Genomic DNA, 20,324 nt, shown 5'->3' on the forward strand with positions numbered 1-20,324 from the left:
CTCTCTGGGCCCGGGGAGAGGGACAGCTGCTCATTCACCAAATTCTGAGCTGGCCTTGTGGAGGAGGGTTAAGGTGAGTTTGGGTATGTGGGTCCCCAAAATACCAAAAGGGAATCCATCCAGAGATGGAAAGTGCATAATGAGGATGAATACCACCCCAACTGGGAACCTGCTTTGCTGGGCATTTTTACATGCACGATTTCTAATCCTTGCAACCCCACCAGGCTCAGCAGTAAGTGACAAAGGACTGAGACTCACAGCTCAAACGATGCCAGAAGACAGGGTTCGAACCAGGCCCATTCACCTTCAAAACTCCCACTCTTCACAATCCAAGTGTTCAGGAACAGACAAACGGATAAACATGTGGTATGCACCTATGGCAATATATTATTCAGCCATGAAAAAGGAAGGAAATCTTGTCACACACTACAACCTGGACAGATCATGAGGACATTATACCAAGTGAAATAAGCCAGTCACAAAAAGATGAATACAGTAGGATTCCACAGATACGAAGCACCTAGAATAGTCAGATTCATAATGGAATGGAGGTTGCCAGGGGCTGGAAGATGGGGGAAATGGGTGTTGTAGTTTAGTGGGTTTTTTTTTTAAGGATTTTATTCTATTTATTTGAGAGAGAGAGAGAGAGAGAGCATGAGCAGGGTGAGGGGCAGAAGGAGAGGGAGAAGCAGACTCCCCACTAAGCAGGGAACCCAATGCAGGGCTGGATCCCAGGACCCTGGGATCATGACCTGAGCCGAAGGCAGATGCTTAATGACTGAGCCAGCTGGATGCCCTGGGTATTTCAGTTTTGTCAGCCGAAAACTTCTGGAGATATGTTGTGCAATAATGTGAATAAAGTTAACACTACTGAATGATACACTTAAAAATGATTAAGTTGCGGGATACCTGGGTGGCTCAGTCAGTTAAGCATCTGCCTTCAGCTCAGGTCATGATCCCAGGGTCCTGGGATCAAGTACCACATTGGGCTCCTTGCTTAGCAGGGAGTCTGCTTCTCCCTCTGCCTGCCATTCCCCTGCTTGTGCTTGCTCTCTCTCTCTCTGAAAAATAAATAATATCAGTAGAAAAAATTATAAAGATGGTAAATTTTAAGTTATATGTTTTTTTACCACAGCTTAAAAAAATTCCCACTCTCAGGGTAGAGAGGGAGGTTATAAGGGCAGTTAGGGAAGGGAGTCCAGGCAGGCTTCACAGAAGAGGGGGCTTTGAGTTAGACAAGGTTTGGGCAAACACAGATGGGACTGGGGGATTATAGGCTTGCAGCACTGGCCCCTGCCTTCCTCCCTCCTTCCCTCCCTCCTAGGATCAGGCTAACTCTATCCCCCGTTCCACTCTAGCCCTTCAGCCCAAGGGAAGCAACATTGGAAGAAAGAAGGGATTTCTTAAACACCTACTATGTGTTCCCACCACATTTACTTCATGACCTCAGCCCAGCCTCTATTCTCCTGGGACTCAGGCTTCCCACCTGTATAACCAGAGCATGACCTAAGACTCCTTCCAGTTTTCATACTGGGAGTAATCACTAAGGGGTAAGGGAGCTGGGAGGTGCCAGGGCCCTGCAGAGAATGGGGGACCCGGACACTCACTGTTCAAAACACCAGGAATATGGAGCTATGGCCTCATGACCCTGCCCCAAGCAGCTTCAGTCCACTTCCCAGAAGGGGAGCCTGAGATGCACAGGATTTGGTTTCGTTCCAACTCAACAAATAGGTGCCTACATCTATTCTGTTGTCCTCCCCATCCAGTCCTGGGGTAACGTAAAGTAAAGCACAAGTCATTGCTCTGAGATGAAGTCCTCCCTGCCCAGGGCTCTTTCCAGGAACCAGGACTCTCACATTTTCCCCAACTCATGAGGAAGGACACATCTTGGTTCTGATCTCAGCTCTGCCAAGTAGTAACTGGGTCTTGGTGTCCTCGTGCACATGGTGGGCATGAGGACACCTTCCCGCAGTGCCCCTGTGAGGGTTAGATGAGCCAAGGACCCCAGTGTGGAGCCCAGGTTCTGGCATACAGTAGGCCCTCAATAAATGACCGCCGTCATCAGCTCTCCTTGAAGACAAAGCCATTTTCATCGATCCGTTTGTTCCTCTCAGAGGCCAGCTTGTTTGTTTGAACACATCTCAGAGAGATTTTCCCCCAGGAACCCTGGGTAATGCTCCCCAGCCAGCCCCAGGGACGAGAAGGGAGGAGCAGTGAGCCTTACTTATGGAAAAAAAATAAAATCATCCTCACGTGGAAACATGAGAGAAGTCCTGAGGAAGCCTGTGGTAGCCCAAGCACCCTTCACCCACCCTCTCCCTCCTCCACCCGGGAGGACCCACAATGGCCCCAGATCCTGCTTAATAAAGCCCTGTGGGCCAGGCTAGGAGGACTGAGATGATCCGGCTGCTGCTTAATTCACACAAAGCCTTCTATTCTTAGCTGAGCAGGGGCCTAGTGCCTTGCCAGCTGCCAGCAGTGCGGCTAGCCCTGGGATGCTGGCCTGGGGGTCAGCCGTGACCATGAGGTAGCCAGCAGTCCCTGACCCGGCCAGAGCCTGAGACCAAGGGAGGGCTGCAGAGCATAGCCATGACACCAGGAAGGAAGCAGAGGCTGGGTTCTCTGCCCCAAGCCGCTGGCCAGCACCTGGGGCCACCTTCCTGCAGAAAGCCCCCAAGCACCCACTATGTGTCCATTGTGTTTTTTTCCCAGTAGAGTTTTACCGATCATTTCTCACATGAATCTCCCCATTCAAGAGAGTTAGGTGCCCATTCCCCTCCTTCCATGGGGATGGGGAGACTAGGGACTCACCCTGGGCCACTGGCAACATGCCGAGTCATGCCTCACACCCTGGGTGACCTGGCCACAGAGGCTTGCCTGGTCCCAGAAGGAAGTTCCCCAACACCTGGCAACTTAGAAGCGCCTCTGCTGGGGTCATAGGTTTGAGAACACATCTAAGCTGTGCTGACCTTTCCAAGGATATTTAAAGAAATGTTCTCTCTCCAGCTTAAACACCACATCGACTAAAAATCCGATTTCTTTGCTCTGGGCCATAATTAGATCCTCCCTGTGAATTGGTGGCCTACTATGTGCCCAGTACCTTACTGAATGTCCCACCTGCTGGGGCCTTTCATCTGACCTTACAGTAGCCTTGTGAGGCTGGCCTTGTCATCAGCATTTTCCAGCTGAGCCTGCATCACATATCCAAGGTTGCAGAGGCACTGGATAGAGCTGGACAGGAACTGGGGTGTGTCAGGCCTTTTTAGGATGAGGGACAATTGATGCTTATGTTTCCTGGCTCTTCTTTCAATAAACTGCTTAAAATGACTTTCCTGTTCCATTATATCCTTCTGCCTGCCTGTTCCTGCTCCCCTGCCCCCACGCCAACCTAAGAGGAGGGAGCGTCTGTGACACCCCTGGTTGCTGGCTGAGTCCAGCTGTCTCTGGAGACCCCAGCCCTACTTGAGCCAGGACACCATCTGGGAGCCTCTCAGGAACCAGGGCATTGAGAAGGCCCCTCAAAACGCTGAGGGAAGGGAAGCTGGGCACAGCCCACTCCTCTCCCCCTGTGCCTCCTCACGGGCAGAGTGGCTTTGACCGAGCACTCTGTGACAAGCTGCAGGCTGCTCCCAGAGTGGGCACCTAGCCCCCAGAAATAAAGTAGCATCCACATCAGAGATCAGAACCACCTTGACTGACATCTCCTGGTACCCTCTGGGAAGTGGAAGGGGGGATGACTGTGTCCTTCTGCCCATGGACCCCAACCACTCCCCTCCCCCTCACCTACCCAGGGACACAGGCCAGAGTCTCCTGTAGGACCTGTGGGACCCAGCCTCCTGAATAGGACAGCTGAGCTGGGGAGAAGGACTTCCTTATGTGTGCTCCCCATCCTTCCCCGGGGCTCAGGACCCAACACTCTGCAGACCTCTGGGAGACAGCCGGACAGGGGACTGTATCTGGTCCAGGGCCTAGCACACAGGAAGGGCAGGGCTGTCTCTCCTGTTGGAATGCATGCCAGAAAAGGAGTGCAAACACAGCCCAGGCCTGCATGTGCTGCTTGTACATAATTCATGGGCTCCTATCGCTTTGGCCTGGATAAAATGTACTCAGCAGGAGAAACCGCATGGTAAATAGTAAGCAGGTACGGGTGGGGTGGGGAGGCTTCCAGAAAGAAGTGAGTGGGCCAGAGGCCCTGGGGGATCATGGAAATAGGACAAATACATGTTATTGACAAAATGGTTTATACTTATGTGGGGTAAGTGAGTTTACTATGCATTTCCATAAACTTTATCTCATGGAATCTTCAGAAAAGGCCAGAATGGGAATTACAACTTTCCCATTTTACAGATGAGGAAACAGGCTCAGAGGTTAAGTAACTTAGCCATTTTTCCAAAGAGGGAAGGAGGAGAATTTCCTACCCTGCACCAAACTGCTTCATGTGCACAACCCTCAACCCGGGGCTGGCTCAACTCCCCCTCCCCCCAGAGCACAGCCTGGGGTCTGAGAAGATCTAGTAGGGAGGGCACGAAGGCACTTTGTCCTGAGCCCACTGCCCAACTGCTGAAGGGGGAGAGAGGAGCGAATTCCACCAGGAGAGCCAGCCTGACCCCAGCCCCAGCAAATGGGCTGCCCCACACCCAGGGAGCCTCTGGCCTGTGCCCAACTGGGGCAGCCCAGTGGATCTCAGGGGGTGGGGAGAAACACTCTCGCCTTGCCCTGCACACACATCAAGAATTCCTGAGAGTCCTTCAGAGCTGGAGGGGAAGTGCTAGGTGACTTTGCCTGACATGAACATGAGTGACTCAAGGTCCAGAGAGGAGGACTTGTTCAAGGTTCCACAGCGGAAGGGTCCAGTCAGTCTGCAAACGGGGCACCGCCAGGTGCAGGGGACACTGGGATGAACATGACATGGTCTGGCCCTTCCAGATGCTTCCCCTCAGCTGGTGTTCAGACCCTCCTGATCTGCCCCGGGCAGCTTCTTCACCCCCATCTCCAGCAAACCCCCTTTTCTTCCTCTTCCCCCATCACCCTGGCTCCTTCCAGCTTCCTGAAGACGTACGTAACCCACTTGTTGCCACCTTTCTACCTTTGCTCAGGCTCTTGTCTTCCAAGAATGCTCTTCCCAGCTGGCTAGAGCCTGCCACCCTGACAACTCCCAGGATAACCTCTGTGCTTCTTTGCGGGGAGATCCCCCCACAGAACCCCCCTTGCCCCTCCCCAGCTCAATCCCAGGGGAAGTATTCCTCCCTCTTTCCTTCCCCCTTCTGGACCTCCCACACTCCTGCCCTCCCTGATGACCTCTGTGCCCTCTGCCCAGGGTAACTGCTCTTGGAAGCGGCTCCCTCATGCCCTTCAGAACCCAGGACTAAAGCCCAGATGAAGAAAGCGTCAACCCACACTCACCACAAAGACCCCTGAAAAACGAGAAGAATTACTTATTCCTTTTAGGGCTTGAATTTGGCTTTCTTTAAAAGCCCTTGGCGGGCATGGGGAAATGAAATGGAAGCTTCTTAGTCAGATTCATCTTGGCATTTCCAGATGCTGGCTCTGTGCCTGGCGCGCAGTAGATGTCTTGAGATACGTTTTGTGGAGGATGAAAGAATAAGAATGAGAGGGTCTCCACCTTGCACTTCCTCTCGCCCAAACTCTGCCGTTATTACTGATTCCTTCCTGGGGCTAAACCATGCTCCCTGTGATCCTCTGTCAAAATGCAAACAGCCTCGGGCAAGGAAGCTACTCTAGCTGGAGGCAAGATGGGAAAGCGAGGGTTTGTAGATCAGCGGTTCCCCAAGTGTCCCCTCCAGGCGATGAGTCCCAGAGTCTGCTCTGTGACAAAGGAGTTGCAGGCTGGGGAAGGCTGGCTGCCTACTGTACCGCCTATTGGGATCCCTAATTGACATCAACACATTTCAACCGATGTGATCCAGCATTTCCCGAATTTGTGCACACATGCGTCCTAGGACCCTGACCATCACAGGGAAGCAGGGCTCCTGAGAGCACAAGTGTGGCCTGGAGGATGTGTGCTGATCTACTGCAGAACAAGGTATGGGCACTACAGGGCACTCTTCTTCGCACTGGCCTTTTTACAGAGGCATGGGTCTGACCTAAGCCACCACCAACCATCTTTCGGGACAGAAGCAGAAAATGAAAGGGACATCATCCGGCTGACAAACGGAACACAGAGGAAAAGGAACAGGGGACGGGACAAGCTAGAGACCTGAGCTCCCCTTGCAATTCCATGCTCACTGCTGGCCACTGGGCGGGAGACCTCATCTTGCTGAGCTTTGCTTTAATCATGCACAAAATGGGGCGAATGCTATTCTCAGAGCTGTTGCAAAAACTCAGTGTGCTGATGCACGCAGAGGCAGGGTATAAACCGGAGGTCCTGTACCGGCACGTGTGAGGTACATCACTCTCACCCCGCATATACTGCCTGGAGGCTGTGGTCACGTCTGGACTGATTACAAGCCACTGCAGAAGTCCTTGATCAGGGAGGGAAGGTGGGAGGGTGGGTGGATGGATAGACGGATGGATGATTTCCTAGCAGGACCCAGAATGGGTCTATTTGAATAGGTATGAACACACAAATGAATGAACAAATCCAATAAATTCAATTGTCGCATCTCTTCGTCCCTGACTGGTAGAAATAGTAAATCAGAAAGGAAACACACATGCACATGCAAGAGGGAAGAAAGGTACTGGATAGCTGGAGGCTTGTCTGTGGGCAGCAGAAAGAAGGTCAGGGTGAGAAGAACCAGAAGCCTGCCAAGGCCGACAATCTCATGGAGCAGGTGCAGTAGCCCCGGCTGCTGGGTACAGGGGTTGGCGGGGCTTGGCGCTCCCAGCAACGCAGTCTGTGCCCCAGGCCCATCTCTGAGAGGTTAACCATGTCGGCATTGTGCATGGAAAGGAAGTGATCTATCCTTTTCACAAAGGTTTCCAACCCAAACTGTTAAAAAGGTTGTTTTTAAAGGGGATAAGGGAGCAGAAGGAAACTTTAGGGACACAAGCTTAGCCGCCTGGAAAAATACTTCTTACATTTTCCTACCAAGTTACCAACATGTTCGTGCACGGGAGAAACATCTTAAAAGTGCCTACTGCGTGCCAGGCAAGCACTGTTAGGTATGTGGGTGGGGGAGGGCAGACTAAGGGCCTCATCAGATAGCATCGTGCTGAAGACTGGATAAATGAGGTGTGAGGTCACTTGAAGACAGAAAGGGAAGAGCTGGAGGAAAAAGCCACAGACAGGAAGTCTGGAGGACCAAGCTAAATGACCTCGTGACCTCAGGCAAGTCACCTTCCTTCCCTGAGCCTCCATCTTCTCGTCTATAAAGTGGGGAGATACTAAAGACCATGAAAACTGTGATGTTGCCCCAGGCGCTGGGCCAGTGGTTACAGACGTGTTATCCTGCCCTGGCCAGCACAGCCAGCCAGACAGCTGTTGCTATTTGTTGCTGGGAATGATTGTCCCTTTCACAGATAAACAAACTGAGACTCAGCTGCTCACTCACTTGCTCGAGGGCACTCGAGTTGGTGGGAGCTGGAATTTAAGCCCCTGTTTGTCAGATTCCAGAGCTCACCTTCTCCGGACCTCCCGGAGGAGTCCCAGGCTGCCTCTCACTGATTGCTGAGGATTCGGTAACACCATGGATATCAAAGTGCTTTAAAAAACGTAAACTATTAGGTATCCCAAGCCAACAAGAAACAAATCTTGATTTCTCCATGAAACCAAATACTGAAGTTCACAGGGCATTCAGAATAGGCCGCAGCTCAGGACTCCTGGGCTCTTGACCCCTCTGCCTCCTCCATTCCTTGGCCAACTTTTTCCCAGATCCCCCATCCCAGACCAGAAACAGCCTTGTTCATGACCACCTGGCTCCCCTATGCTCTACCCGACCAAGGACCTAGAGGACTCAGAGTGGCCCAGGTGCCATGGGGGACGCCAGGGCAGAATTAGGAGTTCTGGGCACCCTCACCACTCCCCACAGAGAGGCTGTGGGGTCCAGGCCAGTCTTCTCATCTCTCTAAGCCTCGGGCTCTCCCCACAACATGAGGGGTTAAAGCAGACTTCATAAGGGAAAGATACTCTCCAAGGAGGGACTCAAGAAATGTGACTGACCTTTAGCTGAGTGAGTTTAGCTGGGTGGGTAGGAGGAGATCCAGGCTCTCAAAATCCTTGGTTTGAAGAGGAGGGTGCTACCCCACCCACCAGGAATCCCCCATCTAAACTTGAACTCCCTAGCTGCCCTTGCGAGCCCTGGTCTGAGAGTGGACTCAGCCTTTACCAGCACTAGCAGGACCCTAACCTGCTGGTTTCCCCAGGTGTCTGGGGCCCAGGTCGGGGGAGAGTTAAGAAAACAGTCTTTAGGCAGAACTGCATACATCTTCGCGGGTGAGAGTTGAACCCCAGGCACAGACATCCTCACCATGGCCCAGAGAGGTCGCTAACTGGCTCCAGGCCATACAGCAAGACAGGTCAAGTGGGCACCAGGATCCAGGTCTCTAGGCCCAGCTCAGTCCACCTCTGTGGAGCCCTCAGCAAGAGGGAGGAGGTTCCAGTTACAGCACAATGGCTCTGAGTCAAACACAAGAAAGAACTTCCTGAGGCGGCATTAAAAATGGACCGGGGGAGGGAGAGAAGCATGAGGAGGATTGTGGAGTTCCATCTAACATAAGAGGCCTGAGCTCACCCACTAGGGTCATTTCAGCAGTGAAACAGGCCTGCAAGGTAAGAGCTGCTGCCCTTGTTTCATTGGTGAGTAACCAAGGCTCTGGGAGGTGGAGTGACCCGCCTGGTGTCTTCTAAGTCCTGATCAAAAGAGGCAGAGCTGGGCCTTGCAGCCAGGACAGGCTCAGAAGCCACACACCTCCCTTCTCAGGAAGGCCTCTGAGGATCAAGGCCCTACCACACCTGCTCTGGGCATCTCAGCGCCCCTCCTCAGACGCCCAGGGCAAGTTGTGGCAGAGGCACCCGTTCTGTCAGGGAGGAGGGAGGGTTCAGGGGAGGCTGGATGCAAAGAAGGGCTCTGCGTCCCAGGCCTGTGCAGCCACCCCCAAAATGCCACGCACCAGGGGCCTCACAGGTGTCTTCCACTCTTCCATGTCATGTACCCCAACACATCTTCCTTCTGACCATGCCTCCAGCTCTCTGCTTGACAGGAAGCCCACATTACCCGCAAATGGAGGGTCAGAGAGGCCAAACTACCTGTCCACCATCAAAGAACCAACACGAAACTAAGCCAGGACTCAAACCCAGGTTGGTCTAAATCCAGAAGCCTGATTTCCCACCACACCACTCTCTCTTTGGGTGCCTGCTGTGAGCTCTGGTACTGCACGCCCCACTCACTGCTCCCCTAGGGCCATGCATCCTCTCCCTTCCAAGATGGCCCAACAGAGGGCCTAGCCTACCTTTACGACTCATTTCATACACCCACTTTGCCATGAAGCCCCCCTAATTTCTCTCATTCTCTTCTAGCTCCTGTTTTCTCCTCTGCCTCCTGCTCATGGCTGCCCAGCCCACCTGTGACGAACAGAACTGGCCCGTGTCCTGACCACTTGCCTTCACCCCATCCCCTGCCCCCCATCAAGAGATCCTCCATGGGAGGGACAACCTGATTCCTCTTCTGGCACAGATGGACTCGGGGGCACAACTTGGCAACACCCAGTCCAGCTGCTCTGTCACAGATGGGGAAACTGAGGCTTGACAGAATGAGAAGCCATTTCTCACAGGACATGGTTTGCAGCTGAGGACTGGGGGGAGGGGTGGATAGCTGACACATGGGTGTCCACAGTATTGCCAGGCTGCATGACCCTATGAGAGCCTTGTCACTAGAGCAGAGTCTAGACTGAAAGTGGTGACGGTCCCCGTCCTCTCACTGATGGTCCAGCCACAGCGTGAGCTCTGGGCTCCCGCTGTATTTTTTGTGATCACGGCAAAGGCTGTCATTTCCTGGGCACTCCCTGCTCGCCAGGCACCATCCTGAGTACTCACACTTCCTCACTCTTCTATTCTTCACAGTGACCCTGCGTACCCTCTGTTACCCCCATTTCACAGCTGAGGAAACCAAAGCATAAGAGATTAAGGGGCACAATGTGTCATTCTCCAGGCTTTTATGGTGGAGTCAGGATTTCAGGAAAGTCTGGTTTCGGAGCCTGTGTTCTAACCACGACTCCACACTGCCTGACAAGGAGGGACAGAGCCACAGGCTGTTCAGGTGATCAGGCTGGACAAAACTCAGAGCCAGGTCCTCCTGGGACCAGTGGGGGTGGAGCCCAACAGAGCAGCAGGCACGGTAGGCAGAGGCCCAGGCGCCAATCTCAAAGGCAGGCTAAGGCACCACTGGTAAGCCAGGGATAGAGAGATGGGCTCCCCCCAGAGCTCCCTCTCTGGGAAGATTGCGGCAGGTGGAACGCTTTAGTTCATCTTGGGTGGGGGGCTGAGATCCCCGTCAGAAGGGGGATGCTCAAGTAACAACACATTATCCTTAAACTGCTTCCTGAGGAGGGTGGGCCCACGGGACTCCATGGCTTTTGAGTGAGCAAGTGAGGAGTACCTTTCATTTGCCACTCCAGGCCCCTCCCCACAATGCCCAGGGCCGGGGAGCCTGATCCCCATGGGTTGGGCTGCACTGGGTTCCGTGCCATCAGCTTCTGGGTAAGTTTACCCATGGGGGAGCCCCAGTGGGAGATTAGAGGAAGGAAGAGAGATAGTTGAGGCTTTCCATCCCACCACCATGGGTCTCCGGGGTTGACTCCCTCTACTGCGGACCACAGCCCCAGTCCCTATCACTGGCCACTTCCTCCCTTGGCCACGTCGGCCCACTTCAGCCCTGGGCGGTGACTGCTCCCGGGGGACTGTGAACTCTGAGTGCTGCCCACCACTTTACGGGTCTGCCTGAGCAGCTCACCCTGGGCTGAGACACCCCCTCTGGCAGGGCCAGAGCAGAGGAGACCAAACACCACCCCAAACACCACCCCTGACAACCCTCTTTCTGCAGCCTTCTCCCTGAACAGACCTTGAAAGTTGCTTGTAAATACACAAGGGGTGAACGAGGGGAGCGGGGCAGCTATGGGGGACTCGTCACTATTACTGAGCACACAGGCCTCTGCTGTCCCAGCACAGGGAGCAAGCAGGAGGCAGGGGTGGGGCCAGGCCCAGGGAGGGAGGCCTAGGAGGCAGCGTTGGGCTCCGAAGGAGGACAATCAATCGAGGACAGTTTCTGAGTGCTCACTCTGCAGGAGGCACCAAGCAATTCATTCACGTCTCACTACAGCCCAAGAAGGACATCCTATTTAGGCATTTTCCAGAAAAGAAAACCGGGGTTTAAAAAGTTGAAACGAGGGGCGCCTGGGTGGCTCAGTGGGTTGGGGCCTCTGCCTTCAGCTCAGGTCATGATCTCAGAATCCTGGGATCGAGCCCCGCATCGGGCCCTCTGCTCGGCGGGGAGCCTGCTTCCCCCACCCTCTCTCTGCCTGTCTCTCTGCCTACCTGTGATCTCTGTCTATCAAATAAATAAATAAAATCTTTAAAAAAAAAAAAAAAAAAAGTTGAAACGACGCACCCAAGGTCACGCTATCAGTGACCAACAAAGAGCACAAATGCAAGTTCTTCGGCTTACAAAACTTATCCTGGTGACTCCGTTGAAATAATTTCATTGAACTGGCTTCCAACAGAGACAGCTGACTTAAATGGGGTCAGTTATTGGTGAGGGCCAGACAGAGGCCTCCAATGTCTCCCCGTGACCCTCCCCTAAATGAAAAAAAAAAAAAACCAAAAAAACAAAAAAACAACCTTCTAACATTCTTCAGTTCTCCCAGGTGGGACAGGGCCTCAAGCGGGTGGTGCAGCTGGGTGTCCAGGTTGGAAAAACAAGCAGACTCAGACAAGGCTTCATTGTTACAGAGGGTCTGACGCTTTGGCCATTAAAACAAACCCCAGCAAAACAAAATGTCTGCCGCCTCGTCTTATCTCTTAGAGAAGAGGGAGTAGGCAAGGGCTCCAAGACAGGGTGTGGGTCCCTCCTCACACCTCCAAGAGACCCAGCCTCAGGTGGCTAGGGCAGGAGGAAGAGCACTAGTCGGGGCAGGGCGGACACAGAGGCTCAGAGAAGATGCCAAGCAGGGAGCAGAGGAGGGTTGGAACCCAGACTTATCAGACTGCAAAGTCTTCCCACTCCTCCATTTCTCCAGGCAGGGAGCTCCCGGGGAGGGCTGGGCCCCAAAGGAGGATACAGAGTGGAAGCCATGAGCTCCATTTCACGGGGGCGTGTGGGTATCCCTCTGAGGACCCCGAAGAACGCAGGCCCCAGAGGGTGGTGGCTGGTTGTCAAGCCTGGGGAGCAGACATCACCCGGGAAGCTTTAAAAACTCCTCATGCCTCGGTCTTTGGCCCAGGCAGGACTTTTTAAAGTTTCCTAAAGGATTCTGGCGTGCAGCAAAATTTGAGAGTCATGGGCCCAGATGCCCAGAGCCCATTTCACAGCAAGGGTGAGGTCTTGTCCTCAAGACACCACAGCCAACCAGGAGCTCAGACAGCCCCAGGGACCCCTGACTTCAGGACTTCTCAGGGGCGAACTCCTTTACAATACTTGGGGATCCCAGCTCCTGTCAGTGTCTTTGAGCCTCTTGCATGGGAGGGTGAGACAAATTCTTCACGGTATTTTTTCCTTTAGAAGCGTCCACTTATTTAAAAACTAAACAGCCACCAGAGTGATAATGCTGCAAGACCACCTCTAGAGGTGGGATTCTGAGCAAAACCTGTTTATCCTTTTCCATGGGAGATTGGTGCCAGGCCTGGGAAGAGCTGAGACTCTCAGGTAGCCCACACATCCTCCGCACCTGCCTTCCTCATGCCCTCAAAGCAGGATATCACAGGTGGTGAGACAGCGTGTAATCCTGGGAAGAGGGAAGCCTGTGGGGTTTTCTGCCCAAGTTAGGCTCCCCACCAGCTCCCCTGGGACAGGAGTCTCTCCTCTCTGAAGGAAGTGCATGGCGCCGTGGTCCTTCTGTGTGTTAAAGGATATGCTCACACTCAGCTCTAGGGACACCACCTCCAAGAAGCCTTTCCTGATACCCTCCCCACCCAACACTGGACAACCCCAGCCCCTGGCCTTCCTTGCCTCATTCTATCCCATCCTATGTTGTCACTGCTCCTGTGTCCTACCCTCCTTCCCAGGCCATTCATTCATTCATTCCACAGAGCCCTTTGCCTGGGATTCCTTCCACAGGCTGTTCCTGATCTCTGTCAAACTCCCTGCTGTGTGCTGGGGATAGAGCTAACAATAGCAGGTCTTGAGTGCTTGTTGCGTGCTCAGTAATTTTCTGAGTGCATTATACATATAATTTCTTTACTCCTCACCCCAACCTTATGCACCAGGTGCTATAATTGTCCCCATTTTACAGACGGGGACACTGTGACCCAGAGAGGGTAAATCACTTCCCCAAGTCACATGGTTAATGAGTATGTGCACTCAGGCTGTGGTTTGAGCATGACTATGACCATCCACAAACACAGATGGGACGGGCCCTGCCCCAGGAGCTCACCCTTCACTCTATCTATGTGCCCACTTGTTTAGTATCTGTGTCTCTCCCCGCCGCGCCCCCCGCCACACACACAACACCGCCCGCAGATGAAAATCCCCAACAATCAAACCACATTTTGGATGTGCATGTGTGCCAGGAAACAGACCAAATGAACACTGCTTCCGTTTAAGGAAGGATTCGCTCTCTGCCCAGCCTCTGCTACTTGTAGGGCCCAGTTTGTAGGACCCAGACGGCTCCTGCCAGCTGGGATCCTGCTGCTCCTAAGGCCTGAGAAGAACCAGGTCGCTGGCCACCCCGGTGCTGCCACCTGTCCTGAACTTAGCTCTGGGCCCTCTGTGTATGACAGCTGCCTGCCCCCAGGGGAAGGTACACGAACCCCAGCTCTCTGACGGAGTTCTCCCCCCAGGCAGCAGAGTGTCCTCCTCTGGAAGTCCTCCACCCTCCCTCCTGGTATCACTGGCCAGACTCTTCAATCAGCTTCTTTCTGACTCACTCCCACACAGGGCTACCCAGGGACAGGGGAGGGGACTCAGGTTGACCAAGCACTGGCCCACGTGCCAGACCTGGCCGGGTCCCTCCCTTCTGTCATCTCATTTAGCGCCCCGCCCCCCCTCTATTATCATTAGCCCCATTTTACAGGTAAGGGACCAGAGGTAATAGGGGTTGAGCAGGCTGTCCAAGGGGCTGCCTCCCCTGACTAGGGGGTCACTACTTTGTGCCAGGAGCTCAGTCAGCAGGGGAGAATTGGAGAGGTGGAGAATCTAGTTCTGACAAGCCAGCAAGGGAAGCAGACATGCACAGCCCCCTTCCGCAGACCACAGTTCGAGTGAGGGGCGTGGGTCTGCAGAAAAGGCAGCTCAGAGTCCCCACTTCAGGGAAGTTGTGGAACCTTCTAGGAGGAGGCATCTTTGGGCGTGGCTGGAATCCTCACTGCTCTACTCCCATGACCACCACAACAGGAAGAAGGGCAAGCTTTGGCCTCCAAAGTTCTGGTGCCCAGTGAGTACTTGTTACCACCTTGGAGGCCGCGAAGGAAGAAGAAGGAGCTGCCCAGCCAGCTGCCCTGCCTCTGACCCTGCTGTGGCCCCGCCAGCCTGGCATGGCTCCGTCAGCTCCCAATCACAGGGTCTTCTCCGTCCGGCTAATGACTGTGCTGCCAGTAGCCCAGGCCTCCACCCTCCTTCAGGGGAGGCAGCAGCTAACTACAGAGCCTGCTGGCCCAGACAGTGGCCAGGCCAAAAATCACAGCTGCCTGTCACACCACATCCTTTGGCCCTGGTTGCTGTGGTCTCTTCCTCTACCTTCCAGAGTCACAGAGGATACTACAGAAGGCTGTAGCGCTGGGGGCTCAGAATCCCCCACCCCACAGACATGGGCAAACAGGACCCCAGAGGAGGCCCGACTCACACCCAGTCACACGCCCGGGCCTGGACACCTGGCCCTTCCTTATCCTTGAGAATAAGGCTCATTTCCAGGCATTTTACATGTGAGGTATGTTCTCGAGGTACTTGGAGAAAGTTGAGGGGACAGGACGTTCGTTCAGTGCCAAATAGGGGGCTGATTATTCATTCCCTGCTGTCTAGCTGTGTGACCTTGAACAAGACAGGGTACCTCTCAGAACCCAGTTTCTGGGTGATAACAGTAGCTACCTCCCAGAGCTGTGAATGAGAGTGTCTATAGAGTGCTTATCACAGAGGCGCCTGGGTGGCTCAGTGGGTTAAAGCCTCTGCCTTCAGCACAGGTCATGTTTCCAGGGTCCTGGGATCGAGCCCCACACTGGGCTCTTTGCTCAGCAGGAAGCCTGCTTCTCCCTCCACCAGCCGATCCCCCTGCTTGTGCGCTTGTGCTCACTCTCTTGCTCTCTGAAAAATAAATAAATAAAATCTTTACAAAGTGTTTAGCACAGTGGCTCATGGAGAGTACTCAAGGGCATTGGCTACTGTCAATAGCATCAGTATAGTGCTATGAGTACGGAGAGACACCCTACACACTGCAAAATGTGATGCAGGGGTAGGTATTATTTATGACTATTCCTGGGAAGTGTTAAAAATTCAGAGGAGATGTGACCAGAGGCTTAGGTAATCCAGGAATGTTTCTGGGGGAAATCATGACTGGAGCTGGGCCTTGAGTGACAGGGAGGTGAGCAAAGCAGCAGCAAAGGGGCCGTGATAGGCCTCCATGGGACAGGTCCAGGAGCCGGTGATGAGCACTAAGCCAGAGGTCCCTGCAGCGGCTGTGCCAGCCAAGGGCTTAAACGCACAACAAAGGGGCCTTCATCTTACAGACAAGATGAAGACGGGGGCAGCATAGTGCTTTCTGAAAGGTGAATTCTGTCTTACATTCAAGGCCCTGGTCACCTGCTCCTCGTCTCCACACCCCTCGCTGAGCCCACGAACCCCTGGATGATGACCCCAGAGTTCTCCCTGCCTCTCTGCTCACTACACCATCTTGTCTGCCCTTCTGCAAGCCCACCCCATGTTTCAAGTTAACAGTGAAGCACCCTTTCACCAAGTACCCATCACGCCATGTACTTTATGGATAAGACCCATAACTACGCTTATTTCACAGAGGAGAAAACGGAGGTATGGTGGGGTCGGTGTCCTGTTCACCATCTCACACAGCCAGGTTTCAACCTTGAACTAATGTCGGGACCCCTACTGGCCATAACAAGTTGCCTCTTGTCCTAACCTAGACATCTTCCTCCTTGATGAAGCCTTCTGGGTTACTCCAGTCCTCAAGGGCCTCTCCCTGCCAGCCACCACCACCCACTTGGCATCAGAGGCCCACAGCTCGATCCTAGCTCTTCTAGCTTGGTTTCTCTTTCTTCCTATGGGTCCACCTTGCCCCCGCCTCCAATAAGAGAAGAGCCAGGGTTGAAGATAGGTCACATTTTTGGGGTCCTGTCCCCCCTCCCCCCATACCCAAGACTTCTTCCACCACTGATAAGAACCACCCACCTGCTCTGGAGGGGTTCAGAAGCTCCACTGAGCACAATTTCCTAAAGCCTGCCTCCCAGCTCTGTAAATTATTCACCACACCTTTGTGCCCTGGAGGCCAGACAATGGGCCACAGACACAATGAGTACCAGCATCCCCCAATCCCAGGAGCCAACAGCCCTGGGGTGAGGGACTCAGAATCTAGAGGCCCCTTGCCGGGTCCCCAAGCAGATTATAGAGGGCTACAGAACAGAGGAGCATGACCCATTCAGGAGTCCCAGCTGAGCAAACCCAAGTCTGTGAGCCTGCAACAGAGCCTTCTAATCTAAGGCAAGCCTGAGGATTTCCTGGTCAAAATTCAAGCTTCCTTCCTTTAGGAAGGAAATAGGTATTCAGCCAAGCGCTATACATTTATATCTCATTTCATCCTCAGGACAGCCTTGGAAAGGAGAAATTCTAATTTACAGAGAAGCCAGGGGCTCTGAGGAGTGAAGAGCTCTGCCCAGCGCCACATGGCGAGTGGGAAGAAGCGCGGACTCACGCCCACCCAGTCTGTCTGACTTAGCGCGTCTGTTGGCGCTGTTTAGTCCACCCAATTGGGAGCTAGTCGCCCCACTGCCTTTTCCATCTGGGTAGCTTCCAGAGCACCTGGCATGAGTCAACTCTCAGTTCCTGAAGCAAACTCAAAGGTCCCAGGCAAGTGGCTTCATCACTCTGAGCCTCAGTTTCCCACACGTGGTAGCCGTTGGTAACAAGCCCAGTCTTGGCAGAAATGAAAATCTCCTGAGCACTTGACAGTTTGCCAGATGTGATGGCCCCATTATCTGAGCACGTAACAAACAGCCTGCCTTGACCCCATTTTACAGGTGAAGCTTGGAGCCATGGATGCATCAGAGAGGTCTCAGGTGCCTCCCCAACCCCCATTCTGCCTCACTCCAGGTTCCAGGTTCTTCCCACCATGCCATGAAATGAGATCACAGGTGTGAAATTATCTCACCAAAAAAGAGCTTTGTTTAGATGCAGGGATTATTATGAGAATTTGAATCCTCACCGATGGGAGTGGGGGTAATCCTAAGCCCCTCAGTTACCTTCTCTTCTGGTGTCCCCAACCCCTCCAGCCCCTCGACCGAGACTCCAGCCTTCAGCCGATCTCCCCACCTTCCTCCACCTCCCAGGGGCTTTCCAGGGTGGTTCCCCTAGACTCCGGATAGCTGGGCACAGCAGGGGTTAACTAGTCCCAGCCAAGGCCACAGGGCTTAGACCAAGGCCACATTCTCTCCCCCTCCCGATTCAGAACAAGAACCCACAGAGTTCATGCCAAGCTATCTTTCACAACACCCCTCTTTCGGCACAGCCCCAAGGGGCAACAGAAGGAGCCCTTGCCTGGGAATCCAGACTCATGGGACTGTGCCCCCAGACTGGCAGTCCCAGCCCTGAGACCTTGAGCGAGCCCCTCTCCTCTAGGGCCAGAGGTGTCTGGCAGGTTCCCCTGCCCAGGAGTAGTTGAGGTCAGACCTCCAGTCTCGGCCAAAGGCAATGAGGCTGCTTGCTTGTCTTGGACCCCAGCAACAACCACACAAGACTCTCAAAGCAGCCTCAGAAGTGGCCACCCTGACCTCACATGAGGGCTGGGAAAACCCCAGCTACCCACCCAGAAGATGCTAGCTGGGAGTAGATACCTTGAAGGATGTCTGGGAAGGCTTCCTAACGTGTACTTCTGCCTCAAACACTAACTTGCTCTAGGCCCCAGGGCAGTTGAGATCCTCCACCCCACCAGCCTCCCATGTCCCATGGACAATGTGAAGGATGGGAGTTGGAGAGTGCTGGGAGACCTCACCTCCCCAGCTCTGATGGGCTCTGACTTGGGGACCTTTAGAGTGAGTTTTCCCAACATGTAAGCAGCATCTCAGTGGCATCTCAGATGCTACCATGTCATAAGGACCGTAGAGTCTGGCACACAGGGGCAAGGAGTCATGGCTCCCTGGTCTGGGGCCCACAAGGAGGGAAGCTGTGGAACTGGGAAGCCTCCTACCTCTGCCCTCAACTCTGGATCACCTTTCCCCGGACGTGACTTGGCCAGGGAGTGGGAGGGAAGGAGGTCAGAGGAAGCCACCTCCCGGGCCTCAGGTTCAGTTCTGGATGCCCCAGTGGCCCTACCTTGACCCCTCCCCATCGCCTCCTGCTTGGCAGCTATCCACTTCCTTTCTCTCTCCCTTCCCTGCTTCTTTCCCTCTCCACCCTAACCCTCCTACCCACTCTCATCCCCAGAGTGAAAGAGCAGGGTCACTCAACCCCGCTGAGCCTCAGCTTCCCCATCTGTAAGAGCCGGCTACAATACACAACACCTTTTTATCTCGAGGAATAGTAGTGAGCCGCACAAGAGGGACCGTTTGCGCAAGGGTGGGGCGCGGACCCGCACACAATGGGCGCTCAATAAGTGCCTGTTTTCTCCCTTCCTCCGTCCTCTCCCGCGCCCTCTCCTACCCAGCTGCAGCCCCAGCTAGTGACCGGCACACGCCCGCTGCTGGCCCCGGCGCTGTCCCGCTGGGGTCGAAGGCCGCCCTTACCCGGCATCCGGGACTCTCTCACCTGCAGCTCTCGGCTCTCGCCGGCGCCGCGCCAGGGGGTAGCCCGGTGCTCCCTTCTTCCGGGCAAGCGCTGAGCCCCTCGTCCGAGGCGGCAGAAAAGGTGGCAGCTTCGGCTCGCAGCACCAGCTCGGTCTGGCTCAGTCCGACTGCCCAGCCCGCCTGGAACTCCTCACGGGGCTCTGGAGCCGGGCCGGGGCTTCCTGGGCGTTCAAACAGTCCCAAGTCCGAAGCACCGGGGCGAAGGCAGCTGAAGGTTCAGGTCTCGGGAGCCCGACGCTGGGGACTTCTGGGCCCCTTTGCACTCAGCCGGGGGGCTGCTGGGCACCTGCCTTAACCCGAGTGTCGGGCGGAGGGCTCCGACACACACTATAGAAAGGCTGGGAACGAGCCCGCAACCGTGGACCCGTATGGTGGGCCAGGAGCGTCCCGCCCAGGTGCACTTGAATCGGGTCGGGGGCTCAGGGCGTCCCGGCCACAAAGCCCGGGATCGCGGGACTGGGAGCGTCCCGGCGCAGAACCTCTGGCTGGGGCAGGCGGGGCAGGGCAAGGCGCAGGCGAGGACGCTCGCAGCCGCCGCGGCTGGAGCCCCGCGGGGAAGTCTTCCCAGGTCCGGACTCGGCTCGCTCTGCAAAATGGGGCGGACTTCGGCGCGGCGGCTGACTCCGAAGCTCCTGGCTCCGGCTCCACTTCCTCCTCTTCCCCCCCACCCCAGCTCGTTCGCCGCTCGCTCAGCCCCGAGCGGCAGCCGCTGCCACCCCCGCTGCTGTCATCCCCGCGGCCCACCCCCACAGGAGCTGCAGCCGGAGCCGGAGCCCAGCCCAACCGTGGCAGCGCCGCCCAGCGCCTGAGCGCCAGTCGGCTCTGCCCCATCCGAAAGGGGTGGGGTCAGCGGTGGCCCCGCCCCCCCGCCCGGCCCACGGGCAGGGGGCGGGCACGCCCCAGAACCCCTCCTTCGGCCCCGGCGTAGTCCCGCAGCAGGAGCCAATGGGAGACTGGGAAAAGAGCGGCGCTCTGCGGAATGTGTACTCTACCCCAGAGAGGGCGGGGCAGACAGGGACGAGGTTGCGGCTGGGGAGAGGACAATGGAGGGGTGGGGGGGTTTTAAAGATTGGAACAGTGTACTGGGTCACCTGGGGACCCGGATGGTGGCAGAGGCGATGACGGCTGGTTTGTGTGGGATGGGGGCGTGGGGGCTGCCGTGTACTGAGTGGGGAGTCAGGAGGTAAGAACTGGGGTTGGGGTCGGAAAAGAAGCTGGA

The 20,324-nt window shown here is 55.0% G+C and overlaps 1 protein-coding gene across 4 annotated transcripts in view; it reads right to left on the reverse strand.

Annotated features, from left to right (window-relative positions):
• Nucleotides 1-19,931, reverse strand: part of GDPD5 (glycerophosphodiester phosphodiesterase domain containing 5) — an 83,633-nt gene extending 63,702 nt beyond the window's left edge. For 3 of the 4 annotated variants that reach the window (XM_013064336.2, XM_004768022.3, XM_013064334.2), the window contains exon 1: nt 19,068-19,931. The gene's annotated coding sequence lies outside the window, so the exon portion shown is untranslated. Of the gene's footprint in view, nt 1-19,045 lie in introns of all 4 variants that reach the window. The other variant, XM_013064335.2, reaches the window with a different exon arrangement.
• Between the last annotated feature and the right edge of the window lie 393 nt (nt 19,932-20,324).

Source organism: Mustela putorius, unplaced genomic scaffold, assembly GCF_011764305.1.
Source record: "Mustela putorius furo isolate JIRA1106 unplaced genomic scaffold, ASM1176430v1.1 tig00003987_pilon_pilon_pilon, whole genome shotgun sequence".
NCBI lineage: Eukaryota > Metazoa > Chordata > Mammalia > Carnivora > Mustelidae > Mustela > Mustela putorius.